Source organism: Heterocephalus glaber, unplaced genomic scaffold (assembly GCF_053883595.1).
Source record: "Heterocephalus glaber isolate CG9 unplaced genomic scaffold, H.glaber_assembly_v1.0 deba00001569, whole genome shotgun sequence".
NCBI classification, from domain to species: Eukaryota; Metazoa; Chordata; class Mammalia; order Rodentia; family Bathyergidae; genus Heterocephalus; species Heterocephalus glaber.
In genome coordinates this window covers 12314713-12332124 of record NW_028258354.1, presented here as the reverse complement: position 1 = coordinate 12332124, position 17412 = coordinate 12314713, and the positions used below count along the sequence as shown (strand labels likewise).

The 17412-nt window shown below is 36.0% G+C and overlaps 1 protein-coding gene and 1 long non-coding RNA gene across 3 annotated transcripts in view; both read left to right on the top strand.

Annotated features, from left to right (window-relative positions):
* Positions 1–17412, top strand: part of Grip1 (glutamate receptor interacting protein 1) — a 661025-nt gene that overhangs the window by 22850 nt on the left and 620763 nt on the right. The gene's annotated exons all lie outside the window — the stretch shown is intronic.
* The window catches only part of LOC147823735 (uncharacterized), a 135887-nt gene that overhangs the window by 22693 nt on the left and 95782 nt on the right, over positions 1–17412 (top strand). The window lies entirely within an intron of this gene.

The window sequence follows — 17412 nt, the reverse complement described above, 5'->3', positions numbered from 1 at the left end:
AAACGTATTAACGTATATAAAATTCTCAGTACATAGGTAAGTACTAAATATGAATTATGATGCTAGCCAAGTCAGACTCTTCTGGATTAGTACATTGCAAATAGCATCCAAAAATATGTACTCAGGGCATGGATTTTGTTATATGAATCTTTCAGAATTTTTTTCATGATGCATAATAGTATATTGCATGATTCTGGATTAGAATCTGTTTAAATTCTAAAACAAACATTTTGACAGTCACTAGAGGAGAATTAAGAGTAGTTGGTGTCAGCTCACCCTAGCAGAATGAGATAAAGAGCAATTTTGATACACAATACACTCCGGGAGTCAACAGAAATTTTACAGTAATTATGCTTATGACAACAGTTGTACTAGATTTTCACAGTAGCTTTTTATTTCAAAGATTTATAAGGAGAATGTATAGCCATTTAAAACAACCTTTAAGAAAAAAATTTTGCCACTTTTATTTTCTATAGAAGGAGAAAGTGAGCAAGAAAATGGTTGAGTATGTTCCCCTGGGGATAATACTAGATCAGTAAGTGGCAAATCCAAGCAGTTTAATTTCTGATTTGCTTTTTTGTATCTACAAATCCTAGTTCTCTCAAGATGGGAACAATTTGCATGTGAAACTTAGGGGGAAAATTATTTGGATTAAACTCCTTAGGTAAATGTAGCATGCTTTTGCAAAGATATTTAACTGGTAGAAGCAGTGCTCCTAACACATACATACACACACACACACACACACACACACACACACGTGCCCAGGAGTGAACTTATAGAAGGAGCTCTTGGGAGAAATTGGAAGCATCATTAGCTTTTCTCTAAGCATTAGTGTGTTTTTCTAGTTCTTTTTAGAGTTGAATATTCAGAATTAATAGGCAAGTCTCTTAAGATTAAAACTAACTGCTGTATTAGAAAAGGTCCTCTCAGGGTCAATCGTACCCGTGGGTGGAGTAGGCCCTACAGGAGTTATTTCAGTTAAGCAGCTGAGAAATGCCTTTGAATTCCCTTCAAATAGCTTCTTTATCTATTCACTCTTTGAAATTTCATATTAGTGATTGTGTCCTTTTTAAAAAATACACTTAAGGTTTCAAATCATTTGTACAAATGCAAGTATCCCAGGAATAACTCATCAAAAACATGTTGAGCAATATATTAGTAATGTGCAGTACCATACAGAAATGTGTTAGAGTCCGTAGACCATTTTGTGCATCGTGAAACTTTTCTTTGCTCTTAAGTGCTATTGATAAGGAAGAGAGCACCATCATTCTTAGTAGCTGGAGGGTTGGGAGATTGAAAGATGATTCCTCAATGGTGGGAATGAGGCTGTGAAAGAACAGCTGGGTGAGCAGAGGCCAAATGTCACTCAAGTCTTTCATTTTCTTTCATGTAAACCTTCTTTCATAATGTTTGAGTAAATGGTAGAAAACATTTTTTATTTTATATGTCAAACTTTTAGGGGGGATATATTGTGCTTTTAAGAGTTTGGGAATCCGTCTTGTTTTTGAGGAGAAAGAGAATTTTTTGGAAACTGAACAATTAAACTTTAGTGAAACTGGGAAGATTTTCAGATTCTTTCTTTCTAAATCCTTATATGACAATTTGGGATATTTCCCAGAATTTAGCCATTTCTCCTATATCCTGAAGAGAATTCTGTGTAATAAAGATGAATACTTAATTTGTGGCTCTTAAGAAGATGAAAACCAGGGTCCGGGATTTAGCGCAGTGGTTCCACCACCTGCCTTGCAAGCGCAAAGTCCCAACTTTGATCCCTGGTATCAGGAAAAAAAAAAAAAAAAAAGATGAAAACCAAAGGAAGAGTATATGCTGTATCAGTTTCAACGATGGCAACAAAACTGCAAAGGGTTTCCTGGAGGACCTTACTCTCAGCTGTTGCTTCTAGCACCTGCAGGGCCAGCCTTGGCATTTGTCAGTGACCAGCATGCACCTGCCAGCCCTTATCTAGCCACACTAGTCAGGCCATTTAAAGCCAGATGGTGCTGCCTTGTGATCCTTTGTCATTCCAAATTGTGCAGTCATGTGGACAAGTCCATTTGCCCCATAGGATGCTCTTCTCTGCCTGTAGTACTTCTTTGCACCTTGTGAGAAAGATGTATTTTGCTTCTGCCCGTATTTTTCCTCTGGATGCTGACAGTTCCTTTTAACTCACACTTAGAGTCTACTCCTTGTGCTTCCCTCTGTTCCAGCTTCCTGGCTCTGGCTGCAGTCTTGCCCTCATGATTCATGGAATTGCCCCTTTAGTCTTTGCTTCTGCCTGCTACTGTCCTAATTGTTCTCATCACTATATTGTCCTCAGTCCTGGCCTTCTCTCAGAGCTACGTTTCTGATGATTAAAGAAGTAAAGCTATTTAAAGCCAAATGCCAGATAAGAGATTGAAAATTTAGTACACATAAGCTATAAGATATGAACAAGTAAAGAAATAAAATGCCTAGCAGAGAAATAAAGATATTTAAATCTGTGAGTTGAAATATAATGAAATTACAGGGTTTTGAGATCTCCTTTGACCCTCTGCTGCTAAAGAAAACTATGAAAAGAGATTATGGAAAATTTCATACTTCAAAAATATGAAGCTACTTTATTTTATTACCTTATATAGAAAAAGGGATTTCATTTTAAGATGGTTTCATAAGAAAAAACTGGTCTGATAAGCATATGCTTAAAAAAATCAGTAGGCAATAGATGGGTAATCCTGTAGTTAACATTACTGTAGATTTTGGTGGTGGAAAGTTTTAGGCCTTGTATATGCCCTCAAGGAGCTTGTAGTCTAACAGAAATATAACACTAAAACATATAAAACAATTCATTCACTAATTGCAGATCTTTTGCTTTTTTTCAAAAACCATAGAAAAGTTAAAATTGTCAGATTTATCTGCAATAAATGGGTTCATGGTGATATTTTTTTTCCCATACTGGGGACCAAATTTGAGAGCTTGAGCTTGCTAGCCAGGCGAGGTGCCACAGACTGAGCTACATCCCTGGCTCCATAGTGATATTTTTGATACCAAGACCTGCTTCTATGCCATGTGAACTACTCTGGTGCATCTAATTAAAGGTGTCTGGTTTGGCAGAGGAGGATCACCCCTTCTTTTTTGATCAAAGAAACGTGAGGAAGCAATTCTTTCTTCCCATTTCCTTTGCAGTTAAAATTAAAGACATTGGATTTAATAGTATAAAAATGATGATAATTATAAATAATAATAAAAGTGACTGTATTATAGCTCTCCAAGAGTAACACAATGAATGCGGGGGGTGGGGGGGAGGGAGAGAGAGAGGAAAAGGAGGAAGAAGAAGAAGAGGAGGAGGAGGAAGAAGAAGAACAAAAGGAGGGTGGAGATGATGGATTTATCCTGGCCTGCAGGATAGATGGATAGATTATAGAGTAGAGGTTTAGTGACCTGGTGAATCTTGCAGGGTAGGCTGGCAGTTGGCCTCTCAAGGAAGAGCTGTAGTTTGAATCCAAAGACAGAGTGCTGGCAGAATTTTCTCCTAGTTGGGGAAGGTTAGTCTTTGTTCTGTTAAAACCTTTGACCTTGCATGAGGCCTGCTCACATTGTCAGTGGTAACCCACTTTACTCAAAGTCTACCAATTCAAATGTAGCTGCAGCCAAAAATCACATTCATAGAAATATCCAGAAAAATGCTTGACCAAATATCTGAGCACTGTGGCCCAGTCAAATTGACCATCACAGTAACTGGCATTTGCTGAGCATGTGTTGAATGTTATGCTCTGTGCTAAATTCCTTCTCGTCATTATTTTATGTTTCCCAAAGTGGAGGACACCTGAGGGATGAAGCAGGCCAGTGACCTACTGAAGGTCATACAGAAGGCAGTATTAGAGCTGAAATTCATGGTTTTTACCTGTTTATATGGACTTGAAAATGACAGTATGTTGAGAACTGTTTGGGGATCCCTTGAAGGGACATCTAAGTTGGGTTTCCAAGTTGGTGTCAGAGGTCGGGACATTTTCTCCATTTTTGAAGAGCCCAGAATTCTTTCAGTTTTCTGGAACAGGGACTGGCCACATGCTATTGGAACCATGCTAGGGAGGGGCCTTCCAGGTTCAAAACCTGCATGCACATCGGGAACAACTATCAGAAGCTCAGCTAATAACCAGAGAGTATGTGATAAAGGCTGGTAGGTGCCATAACGTTCGTGAATTGTGACCCAGCTTGTGTGTTCCTACCTGAAACCTTGGTTTCCAGGATGAGAGCAGTGTTCTGGGCTGTATATTAGTGAGGGGGAGAAAGGAGAGGTTTGCTAGTGGGCACACAGCTTGGAAGTAGTGAGGAATAATGGCTGGTTGCCTTAACTAGGAGGAGAAAAAGCTTAAGAACATAAATTACAATGGGATCCATTTAGCGTAAGTTAAAACATCCTTTCACACCAAAGACTGTTCTACACAAGCTAGTAATTGTCATTCATAACCAGCCATCAGGGGTTCAAATCAGAGTTGAGCCCTTTAGTTAAGAAGGCTTTGAACTGCACAGTGCATTCTAGAAGGATCCTTTGGAAAATCAGTTAAAATAATTTTAGTGCTTAAAGGTTAATACCTCATTTATTTAGAAAAATATTCTCCCCAGTATTTTACGCTTCCAGGGTTCTGGGTAACTGTCTTTAAGAAATGATAATTATTATCATGAGATCCTTTTGAGTTCATCCTGTTGCTGCAGAAAAAGTGTTGGGTGGCACCTTTTGGAAACGTTTCTGGCCTTACTTCACTTTTGACTAGCACCTACACTTGCTCTAATTTAAATAGAGTTAGAGAACCCCACTGAACAGAATTCATTTCTAATGTTAGAAATTCCTACTGACTGTGCATCTGAGCTGACTGTCTTTTATTCTATCTGAAAGTTTAAAAAAAATTACTATTATATATACTCTTTTTGTTGTTTTGAGACAGGGTCTTGTTATGTAGTTCAGGCTGGCCTCTGACTGTCAGTCCTCCTGCCTCAGGCTCCCAAGTATGCTTACTTTATATACTCTTAATGGAAATGTCACTATTTAGAATTTATTTTTTGTCCTTTCCTGCTACTATGTGGCATGTAAAAAAAAAACAACAAAAAATCCAGGCTTGTTCCCTTTTGTTTAAATGTGCTTCTTAGATGTCTGAAAGTAAGTGTGGTGTTTAAGCTGTAACTGAATTCAAACAGTATATTTTCTAGTTGTGCTTGGGGGAGCTTCTCAGTCAAAAATATAATATTCCATTTGATTTCAAATATAAATCTTAACTCATATTTTCAGTAAGGTTATTTATAACCTTACATTTTCAAGATCTGATTTTTTTCCATTTTAAAATTGTTTTGGGAATAAGTGCTAACTGTATCTGTATGTGCATATGTATAGTTTGTGCTTCTTCTTGTTACCTGTTTGGAGGGATTTAGGGGTGAATTTGGTCATGTTGCTATGGTACATTTGAAAGTCTTGCCTAAATATGTGTGCATATTGATCTACAGTGTGTATAGAGCCATACTACATTAAAGTATCGATTGATCATATTTTTAAAAGTCCATACTGGATCATCTAAGTTGAAATGTGTATTTGTGGTAATTGAGCTAATTCCAAGGCAAGAAAAATGCCCATTTGATTTGTACACAGTCTGCCTTTGCTAAGGATGGAATGGGTAGATGCAGGAGTGATAAAGTTTCTGGAATTTCCTCTGGAAGCTTTCCATTTCAAAATCATATTTTGAGGTTAAATGCTTTGGTTCAGATATTGTATAAATTGATACTGAAATATATAGCATGGTTCTCAAGACAGGCACTATCTCACACGGTGTTAGTAGATGTTATGCAAAAGAAATTCTTTCAAAACCACTGTGATAGTTTTCTGCTGGCTTTATATTAAGTACATTGTGAAATCCCAAAGAGAGAGTATGCGCTTTTATTCTAAATCACAGACACCAACTGGAATTAAGTTCAAAAGAGAATTTATTATAAGGATTTAGAGCTATCTCATGGAACATAAAGGAAGGACTAGAGCTTCTGGATCCTTTCTTTTTTTCCTTATTCCTGTTTGTCTGTGTCTCTGCTTAATTTCTCCCCCTTTTCCCCTTTCTTAATCTCTCCACTTTCTGTAATGACTCTTTGGAAGTGCTTCTGCTTTTAATAATAATGTGAAAAACTTTAAAAGTCGTTGGTTAGTTCTTCATGAGGTGGACATATTATTGGATAGGCCACTCTTATATAAGAGTGCCTGTGTGGATTGTATCCATGTGTTTACACTTGTCCTGTACTTGTTTCAAGTTGATAAATAGTTTTTGACAGTTTCATTGTATTTCGTATAATGGTTGGTTTAAAGTAGTTTTAGTGCTATTAAATCCTTTTCTGTTAAGATTACAGTGGTTAAAGAAAAATCTGTGTTAAATTATAGATGACCTAATATTTAGCAATATAGATTAAATAGGCTGCAGTCAAGACTAATGCTTGCTGATAGACTGAACTGAAATCTGAAATAAAATTAACAGTAGCTTGAGAACAAAAGGCCGAATAACCTTTTCTGGTTCTAAGCCATGATAACTGCCATTATACTTTTAGTGATTTAGGATTGAGATTTTCTCTTTCATTTGTAAAGAAATAATAAATAATCTCATTTAACTGCTTTTGGTGGAAATTAAGCTCATTTTCTTTGCATTTGTTTTTGCTTCACTGTGATGAACATCATTTATTCCTTTTTGTCAATATGTGATGAAGTTCCATTTATTCAGAATCCAGGAGTTTAAATAATCATGTTTTCATTTATAGCAATGTATATACAGAATGAGTGTTTAGAATAATGCCTTCCAGGGACAGTAAGAATTGGATTCTTAAACTCCAAAGGAAGATTGCATTATGTTGGTATAACATTGCATAAGAACATTTTATTCCTAAAAAATCAGTATGGGTTCTAAGTGTATACTCTTATTTCCCAAATACTGGCTTTCATACTTGTCAAAGATTTTATTGCATTTTCATGCTTCTGGAAATAGGTATAATGTTTAGTTAGTGTCTTTATATCTTTGGAGGAAGTATAGGATCAAGAGGTGGTGGTAAGAGAGGCTGGAAATTTTGTTGAGAAGTCAAGTCCTCAAGACTGGAAGTCCTAAATAAAAACATGGATTATCTGGTTTAGTAATTTGGAGCTACAAGATGAGGGTAAGTTTTTAGAGGTGAGGAAAGGATGAAAGGTATTGAATATATCATAACAAACCATGAGTTCTGTGAAGATACAAAAATAAATTCTCCATTATTATGATTATATTCTTTTAGTACAAAAAAGGTAAGTAAGAAAGAAATGAATCTGTTCTCAGTATGGTTACTGTCATAGAAGTAAATAGTATAATAAAATGGAAAGTTGCCTACTAAGGTTTTTTGGCTGAGTCCAGGGTAATTAATTATAAGCCCTTGAACAGGTGACTTAGCTAACACAGCCTTGGGTTCCAATAGTGAAGAAATGTTATTGAATTTGATGTCATCTACTCATAAGTATTAAATAATTTTTATGAAAATTTCAAAGGGAGAGAAGTCATGTTTACCTCATCTTCAGTGTCTGTTGCAATTCATTTATTTCCGTCTGTTTATTTATTCAGCAAATATTTTTGAGCATCTGTGAAGTAGGTGAACTGGGTACTGTTCTGGAATTGAGGATGCAGCATTCTCTCTGCTCTCTCATCACTTGTGCTCTCTTGGGAAAGGAGGCATCACATATACAAGTTAAGAAAAATACAGTATCTATAATTTGTAGAAAATGAAGATGAGATGAGATAATAGAGGAGAAGCTATTTTAAACAGTGTGATCAGGAAAGTTAGTTTCCAGTTTCCAAGTGGACTCCAATTTATTCACTCTTTCTTGTGTTTTTATATTTGTGATGCTCCTTGGCAGCCTCCTGTCATTGCTAACCTCTCCACTCTGTGGGATTGCATTTTCTAAAATGCACACCACGAGCACTTATTGAAATGCCTAATCATTGGCAGAAATGCAGCTGTGTTCATCATTGTCAGTTCTTATTTGTATGATGTTCCCATCCAAACATACCTCAGGGTACATTTGCACATCTAATTACAACATTAAAACTAATAATAACCCGATAAAGTACTACTCAGACAAATGTCTAAGCAAACAGCTGGCTGTTTCTTTGTGCCCTGAAGGACAGGCAGTTTCAGATTTTGTTCCCTAACTCTAGGGCCTGAATTCCAAACTGCAAGTCCTCCTCTATGAACACCCTGCCGAGGGAGACATGGGCAGGAAGTTTCAATTCAAAGGAAGTGATTAAATAAAAGAGCTTCCATGAGGCCTGAGCTTCATGGAATTGCATGGAAGAAAAGTGTGTGTGTGTGTGTGTGTGTGTGTGTGTGTGTGTTTTCATTTTTTCTTTCCAAAGTTAGACTGATGAAATTCAATTTGGCCCAAAATACAATAAAATATTGGTATAGCCTATTATTAATTAAAATTCCAACCTTTCTACAGCAGCCAGAAAGTTAATATATATAATTCCTAAGGAGATAAGGCTTGGAATAACTTACGCTTTTCAGGCATTTGAAGAAGTTTTGTTGTTAAGGGAAAACAATGGCAAGTTCTGTTTGCCAGAGTACTTTTCAGTTGTGCTTTTGAGAGAGAGAGAGAGAGAGAGAGAGAGAGAGAGAGAGAGAGAGAGAGAGAGAGAAAGAGTTGATAAATTGGTTTTATCCTACCAGCACAGTAAGACTTCCTGTTATCCAAAGCAGTATAGGTGTACTATCTAGGAAGTAGACATAAGTTCATATTCCCATGATAAGTTTCAGTGCGGGAAGTGAGTTGTGACTCTCACCTGTTTAGGGAGTAGGGAATTCTTCCTCTGGAATGACATGTGTCCTCTGGAAGATTAGTCCAGGTGGACTGAAAGTAATGATTAAGCCCAGTTGCTTTTTGAAACATTGACTAAAAAAATGCAGACTTTTGGAAAACTTTTGGATTAGAAGAGCTGTCCCTTATTGAAATGTATTGTTAGCCACAGTCATAAAATATTTTCTTTAAAGCCCTTAAAAACAATTTAAATTTTCATTTTCATCAGACTTGATTCATAAAGAATAATACACTACTCCTGAAGAGTAAGAATAGATTAAAATAAATCTCCAAGTTCCTTCTTACCTTCTTCTGATTTTATTACTTGCTACTGTTTTCAACAAGGACTCTGCCTGATATTTTATATTAATTCATTTAGAATAACTCTCACAAAAATGTAGATACCATTGTTTTTGTTGCAGGTAGGAGGAAATCACTAGTCCCGGTGAAGTTATATATTTGAAAGCTGCCCAGCTGGGATGGGCTGGAGGACAGGGCTTGGACCAACACTCCTAGATCTTGTATTTTGGCTTAGTCCGTCGATGAGCTCTGAAATCTCAGGCCAATTTCTAATTTTGTCTGGACTCCTTTCTTTATTTGTAGAGTGAAGGGGTTGGAATGAAAAGACTTGGAATATGTTTCTCTCCTACCACTGTAGTGCATGACTCAGGGGAAACTTGAACAAGATCAATATTTAATGAACATGATTTTGTTTTTGTGCATATTGCAAAACTCCTTGTATAAGATATATAGATATGTGTTGTTCTTGGGGTGGGAATTTGGGGTATAGACAGTAAGTAAAATCTGACATCCCTATATTATCCTAATGACCTGCTGAGCTGATACAGAAGCAGAATTCTTTTATAGTCCCTTCTTGAACTTTCTTATTTTTTTCACATCTACTTGCCTATCCCAGATCTCCTATCATCTACCACATTTGAAATTTTCTAAGTTGGTCTGATTCTGAACTTTATTATATTTGATTATATCTATGAAAAATTAGGGAGCAAGAGAAAAAGAAATTTTCTTATTTTTCTTTAGAAGTGAGTTCTCAGCCCAGGGAATGTACTCTAAATCCGAGCTGTCTAACCCAGTACTGGCTAGCTGCCTGTGGCTAAGAAATTAAAAGACAACTAATGCTGTACCCATAAAATACACCCTGGATTTTAAGGACTAGTAGAAAAAATGAATATAAATTACTTCATTAACCATTTTTATGTTGATTGCATGTTGAAATGATAATATTTTGTATTTGTTGGATTAAAATATATTATTAAAATGAATATTTTTATTTTTAATCTTATTTAATTTTTGAAATTAAATAAGGTCTCACTGTGTTGCTCAGCCTGTCCTCAAACTCCTGGGTTCAAGCATCACCCTGCCTCAGCTTCCAAGTTGGACTACAGATGTGCATCACTGCTATGCCCAGATTGTTTCTTTTTATTTAATTTTTAAATTGTAGCTCCTAAAGTGTTTAAAATTACACATTGCTTGCATTTTAAACTTTCATTGTGTTTCTGTAAGATAGTTCTGGTTAAAATCAGTGGGTGTATTAGTGAGTAGAGGCTAGAGATGCTGCTACATGCCAGGCAATGCATAGGACAGCCCTTTCTCCATCCACAGGGAATTATTTGGCCCAAAGTGTCAATAGTGTGAGGTTGATAACTTCTAGATGGTTCAGAAGGAAGGAATAGAGAAAAAGAGTAGAAACTAAAGCTACTTTTAGGTTCATTTGATTTGAAATGTAAGAATGAATGTTTAGCAACATCAATGAAGGGCTATTATTACAGGTAAGAGCAAGTAAATTGGAGATGGTTAGAGTAAAAGCAGAAAAGCAACAGGCATTTTTAGTCATTTCAACAAATATTTATTGAATGATTCCAGTTCTTTTTGGGACAGGATGAGGGGAGAATAAATACATATACAGATATACACAAGTATTGCATCTTGACTATTTGCAAAACCTTCATGGGGAAAATGAAAATAAAGAAAATGATTCTCATTTCCAAAGCCTGCAGGCTAGTAAGGGATGGTAAGAGAAGTTGATTGTTTCATCAGCATGTGATGTTGGAAGAGAAATATGGGAGAAACAACAAAAATCCTATGGCTTTCAAAGGAAAATATGTTTGGCTGGAGAAATCAGAAAGAATTCATGGAGACAGTCCTATTTGATATATATTCCTAATGACAGGTAGGATGGCAACCCACAGAGATGACGGGAAGGCATTTGAAACAGAGGGAAGGGCATGGTCAAAATGAAGAGGAAGGAAAATGGGTTGTGTTTGGAACTATTTAATAGTTCAGCTTTATCAGTGAGTAAAATTCCAGTGCCAAACAGTGAGACTATTAAATAAAAATGCTAAATGAAAGAAAACATACAAAACCAAACAAGTTGTAGATAATTTATAATAGAATGACAAGGTGAAGAGAGAGGGAGGGAGGGAGGGAAAGAGAGAGAGGTGTAGCTCTAGGCAATTGATTTCATGTAGGTAGAGGAAATAATTAAATATGATCTTGAGGTGTCTGAGGATATTAACAAGGATAGAGAGGACAGATTTGGCAATAATGGGAGAATGATGAATTCAGGAGCCCCTTGTTGACTATGGGATAATTGTAAGTTATTCAGGTGGTAGAGAGAAAGAGGAAGCTACTAGGAATCAGATTTGGAGGCTAAGGGCAAGCGATTTTGGAGCCATCTCCAAGTAAAGTGATCATTGAAGTTACTGCAGAAAGATGGTGTCTCACAAGAAAGCCGAGGCACATCGGCTTAGTGTGACTGTCTTTGGATTATAAAGGAGGAAGGGAAACCAGTGAAGGAATTGAAGATATGACAGAAAACACAAGAGAGAGAATGCTGAAATCAAGTTTCCACTGGAGATAGTCCACTGTGATCAAAAGTGCACAGTGGAGAGGATAAAGCTATAATATCAAGTCCTTGGATTACACCATTAGGAAGATGTTGGTAGCTTCTAGTAACTGGAGTGGAAAGCAGATTGTAATTAATGAGGCAGTGGACAGGCTTATTCTTGTGGATCCACACTTTCCAGGAAAACTCTGTTGGGAGATTGGGCACTAATTTTGTGGGTCTTTCTCTTGTGTCTTTCATTCATTCAACAAATATTCACTAAGCGTGAACCTATTATTTTACTTCCTATGAGATGGGTCATTAGGTGTGTATAAAGAAAACTAAAACTAAAACCTCTGTCATTTCCATCTCTAGGCTCAAGACAACAGAGTAAGCAAAGCTATTGCTTGAAATAAATGACAGGAGGAGATTTTTAGTAATTAGCCTCCTAACTTAGACTTTGTTGCTTCCACTTTTTTTTCAAATCTCTGACAGTCTGATGGTTGACATCCTAAGTAAGGGATTATGTTTGATTCTGTTAAGACAAAATAGAAATGATGGAGGGTTAAAGCTAAATAAATAAACGCACTCTAGTACTGTCTTTTTTACAGTTAGAAGCAAAAAAATTAAGTTTTGAAATTTTATCTTCTGTTTTTAGAAAAGTTTGATGAAGCCAAAGGCTTAATATTGACTTACTTTATTATTTATTACTGAGTAGGTATGGGAAGTAGTTGGACATATTTTTATAAATCAAGGAGAAAAATACTTTGAAAGTACATTTCCAAGTTGGAAACTCTTTGCCATCTGGTTATATCAAGCTATATTAAATAGCTAGTTTCATTCTTTCCTACAGAAACCTCAGGCCTCTGCTCTTAGCACAAAGAGATGGGTCCCTCTCAATGTGGCTCTGCAGAGGTACATTTATACTTTACGTTTCTATGCATGTTGATATCTTTGACAACTTTCATTTTCCTACAGCAGTAAGCCTTTGATGTCTTAGAGAAAATTTATAATAAGATTCTGAGAAAGATTTTGATTTTTTAAAAATTATTTTTATTGAAAATAAGTGAATAAATAGTTCGAACAATTCACACTTGAAGAACTTGAATGTTTTAAAATACAAAATTATAAAACATTCAAAAATAGAAACTCTATTGGTAGATATTGCCAGCAATGCAAATGGTTCACATTTCAGTCAGCATACTGGTATACTAGCACATGTCAGTTTCTGCTTTTGAGGAACTTTTATCCTAAAAGTAGTTGGAAAAGTCAAAGCAGTGTTATATGGTTTTCCAGAATTTTAGTTTGGTAATAACTTGTTTCTAGATTTGCCAAAGATTCATTATTTGGCCTTGATTACATTTTATGTAAGCTTATTTAATATTTAAGCCCAAAATTCCATGTTTATAAAATGAGAATATTAATGAATCATTAACTTCACAGTGATTAAGTCTCCAGTGTTATCCTAGGAACAGCGATAAATAACAATTATTAAGATTTGAGAAATTCTATAATAAATTTTTTCCACAAATACAGTCGACTAACTTAAAAATTGATTTATAAAGTACTGGTACAATGAAATTTAAAAATTACATGTATTATGACTGTAGAAGCTTACTGCAGAGATTAGTCTGAGTGCTTCTTTGCTCTCTGCTTTTGAGATATATTATTGCTTAAATTATTGTCATTAAAAACATGATGTAGGCTGGGGATGTGCAAGGACCTGAGTTTGATCCCCAGTACAAAAAAAAAAAAAAAAAAAAAAAGATATAAAGAAAATGGGGAAGTATTCATAGCATTTAATTTTATTAGTAAAAAATGTTGAAGAGGTGCAAACTGTTTGAGTTAAGAGTTCAGAAATGTCTGCCAGCCACACTAGCTGAATTCTAAATGATAGATAATAGGGACGCGGATAGTGTTTCCATTTCCAGCAATCTTTTCACAATTTCTACTTAAATGGATACTGAAAGTTGATATAAGTAACCAATCCAAAATATGCTCATGAAGAAACTTGTAAAAATACATCTATTTAAACATGGTTCTAAATCCAAATCTAGATCTTGTACAAGGAATTATAAATAGACAAACCCTTAGCCAATCTTTTTTTTTTTTTGGTATCGGAAATCGAACTCAGGTCCTTGCGCTTGCGAGGCAGGTGGTGGAACCACTGAGCTAAATCCCCTGCCGCTTAGCCAATCTTAACAACAACAACAACAAAAAAAAAAAAAAAAAAAAAGGAGGAAAGAAAAGACACAAATCAATATAATTAGAAATGAAAAAGATGCAATTGCAATGGATATGCCAAAATCCAGCAATATGAAATAGGAAGAAAAAGGGCAAAGGAGAGGAGGAAGTGGGACGGGTAGGGGAAAGGAAAGAAGGGAATGGAATTAATATGAGAAAGTGAAAAAATAGAAACAAAGTCTTTGTAAATAGGGAGGGACGGAGGGGTTGAAGGGAAGGCAGGGGAATGGGGAAAAATAAGAACCAAGAGAGACTATGTAAAGGTGCAGATTTCCAATGATGAATGTCATTATATTGTACACCTAAAGTGTACCAATAAAAGGATATACAAAAAAAATCCAGAAAATTATTAGCAAATATTTCACAATCATATATGCCCCCAAAATTGGAGAATTCAGAAGTGGAGACATTTCTAGGTACATATGAATTACCAAAATTGAACTAAGAAGATTGAAAAATCTTTATTAATTCAGTAACAGGCAATGAAATTGAAGCAGTAATAAAAAAAACTACAAATTAAGGAAAGCCTAAGACCTCATGGATTCGTAGCTGAATCCTATAACAACTATAGGGAAGATCTAACACCAATACTCCTCAAACTCTTTAATGAAATTGAGAGGGAAGGGACACTCCCAATAACATTCTTGGAAGCCAGCATTACCTTGATTCCAAAACTAGACAAGGATCCAACTAAAAAAGACAAATACAAGCTGATCACTCTAATGAACATAGATTCAAAAACCCTCAACAAGATAGCGGCAAACAGAAAGCAACAAACCATTGAAAAGATCATATACCATGATCAAGTAGGCTTAATTCCAGAGATCCAAGGATGGTTTAACATATGCAAATCAATAAATGTAATTCATCCCATAAACAGAGGCAAGGACAAAAATCACATTCACATGATCATCTCAGTAGCTGCACAAAAAATCTCTCTCTCTCTCTCTCTCTCTCTCTCATCTTTTCCTCTCTCTCCCCAAGGTATTGCTATGTAGTCTAGGCTGGCCTCAAATTTGTGGTGATCCTCTTGCCTCAGCCTCCTAAGTGCTGGGATTACAGGCATGTACCATCATGCCGGACATAGAAAAAAAATCTTTTGACAAAATCCAACATCCATTCATGATAAAAACCCTGAAGAAAATAGTTGTAAAAGGGCCTTATCTCAATCTGATAAAAGCTATTTATGACCACTCTATTTTTTTAAATTAGTTTTATTGGTACATGTTAGGTATACAATATAATGACATTCATCATTGGAAATCTGCACCTCTACATAATCTCGCTTGGTTCTTATTTTGTCCCCATTCCCCTGCCCTCCCTTCAACCCCTCTGTCCCTCCCTATTTACAAAGACTATGCTTCCATTTTTTAATTTTCTCATATTAATTCCATTCCCTTCTTTCCTTTTCCCTACTCCTCCCACTTCTGTTCCCCTTTGCCCCTTTTCTTCCTATTTCACATTATCTATTATACCTTTTAGTCTTTATTTACACTTTCAGTTTCTCACACTAGAGGAACTATTTGGTATTTACACATCTGTGTCCTATTTATTTCACTTACGAGTATTGCCTCAATGTGCATCCGTTTAGCAATGTGTCTCTAATTTATCATTTTTTATGGCTGAGTAGTACTCTATTTTATATAAAAAAACACATTTTCTTTATCCAGTCTCCAGTTGATGGGCAATTGGGCTGCTTCCAAGTTTTAGCAATTACAAATTGTGCTGCTATGAACATGGGTGCACATATGTCACTGTGGTATGATTCTTTTAATTCTTTGGGGAAGATACCCAGCAGGGGAATAGCTGGGTCAAATGGGAATTCCAGTCCGAGTTCTTTGAGGTATCTCCATACTGATTTCCACAGTGGTTGCACCAGTCTATGCTCCCAGCAGCAGTGGAGTACGCAGGGTTCCTCTTTCCCCACAGCCCTGCCAGCATTTGTAATTGGCTGATTTCATGATAGCAGCCATTCTTTCTGGGGTGAGGTGGAATCTCAGCATTGTCTTCATTTGGATCTCTCTAATAACCAGTGATGTTGAACATTTTCTCACTTTTTTTTGCTATTTCTACTTCTTTGTGTGAGAAATGTCTGTACATTTCAGATGCCCATTTTTGGATTGGGTCTTTAAATGTGGGAGGTCTGATTTTTTAAAGTTCTTTATAGATTCTAGATAGTAGACCTTTGTCTGAGGAACAGCAGGTGAAAATTTTTTCCTACATTGTGGGTTGTCTTTTCACACTATTGGTATGACCACTCTATTGATAACATCGCACAGTATTAAATGTGGAAAAACTGAAAGCTTTCTTTCTAAAATTAGCAACAAGAAAAGGATGTCCACTATCATCATTCCTGTTCAACATAGTCCTTGAAACATAAAAGCAATCAGATAAGAGAAATAAATAAAAGGGATATGTATAGAAAAGGACAAAGTCAAAGTATCATTACTTGCAGATGACGTAATTCTATACCTGTAAAACCTTCCATCCCAAGATGGCCAGAATTAATAATCAAATAGCAATGTAGCAGGATACAAATAAACACACAAAAATTGATAGTGTTCCTATATGATAATAATGAGCTTACCAAGAAATAAAATAGGATAACAGTACCATTCACAATAGCATATAGGTAGCCCTATGTTATTGGAGTGGCTCCAAACTAGCTCCACTGTCTAGAAATTCTTCTTGCTCCTCTTTCTCAGTTATAATCGTATTCACAATGTAACTCCATAGCTATTTCTATAGGACTTATTGGATATATATGCTATCTTGAGTTCTTACTTTTATGGCCATTTGCATGATTATTTTCTCAATATTTGTCCATCCTGTTAATTGTGAGCTGCTTAAGGGCAGAAATGGTGCCTGCTTTTGTACAACATTATAGCTCTATCATTTATTCCAGTAAATATTTATGGAATGAATGGATGGATGGATGGACAGACAACAGTGTTTGGTATTCTACAGCTTCATAGGGTGCTGCTGCTGTTCACTTTCTGTGCATACAGCCATTGTAAGCAAAGAACCAGTGTATTGATATGATAGCTCTATGTGTTGCTCTAATTGTGTCTGCCCTATCAGACAGAGGTTCTGGAAAATGGAGCATTGCCCCAAGAATAGGATACTCCTTGGAGGTCCAGAGATGCTCACTCTACTTCCTTTACTGTCCTTACTAACAAAATATGGCCACCCTTTTTTCCTCATCCCTCACCTGACCATTTTTCTTTCAATTCAGACAAGGATGTGTCTCTAGGAATTCTTTGAATGGGAATCTCTATAAATTTCATCAAAGAGCTGCTCAACACTTATTAGGATATGATTTTATCAGAAAATAAGGTTCTTTCCTGGTTTTTATTAAGATGTTCTACAATTCAAAAGATAAGAATCACCATTTTCCTAAAGCTTCAGAGGAGCTGTTTTCCCTGTAATAGATTTACCATGAGATAGGAGATGATCTTAGAAAACATGTTGTTCTGCTGTCAGCAACACTTGGAGAATGTTG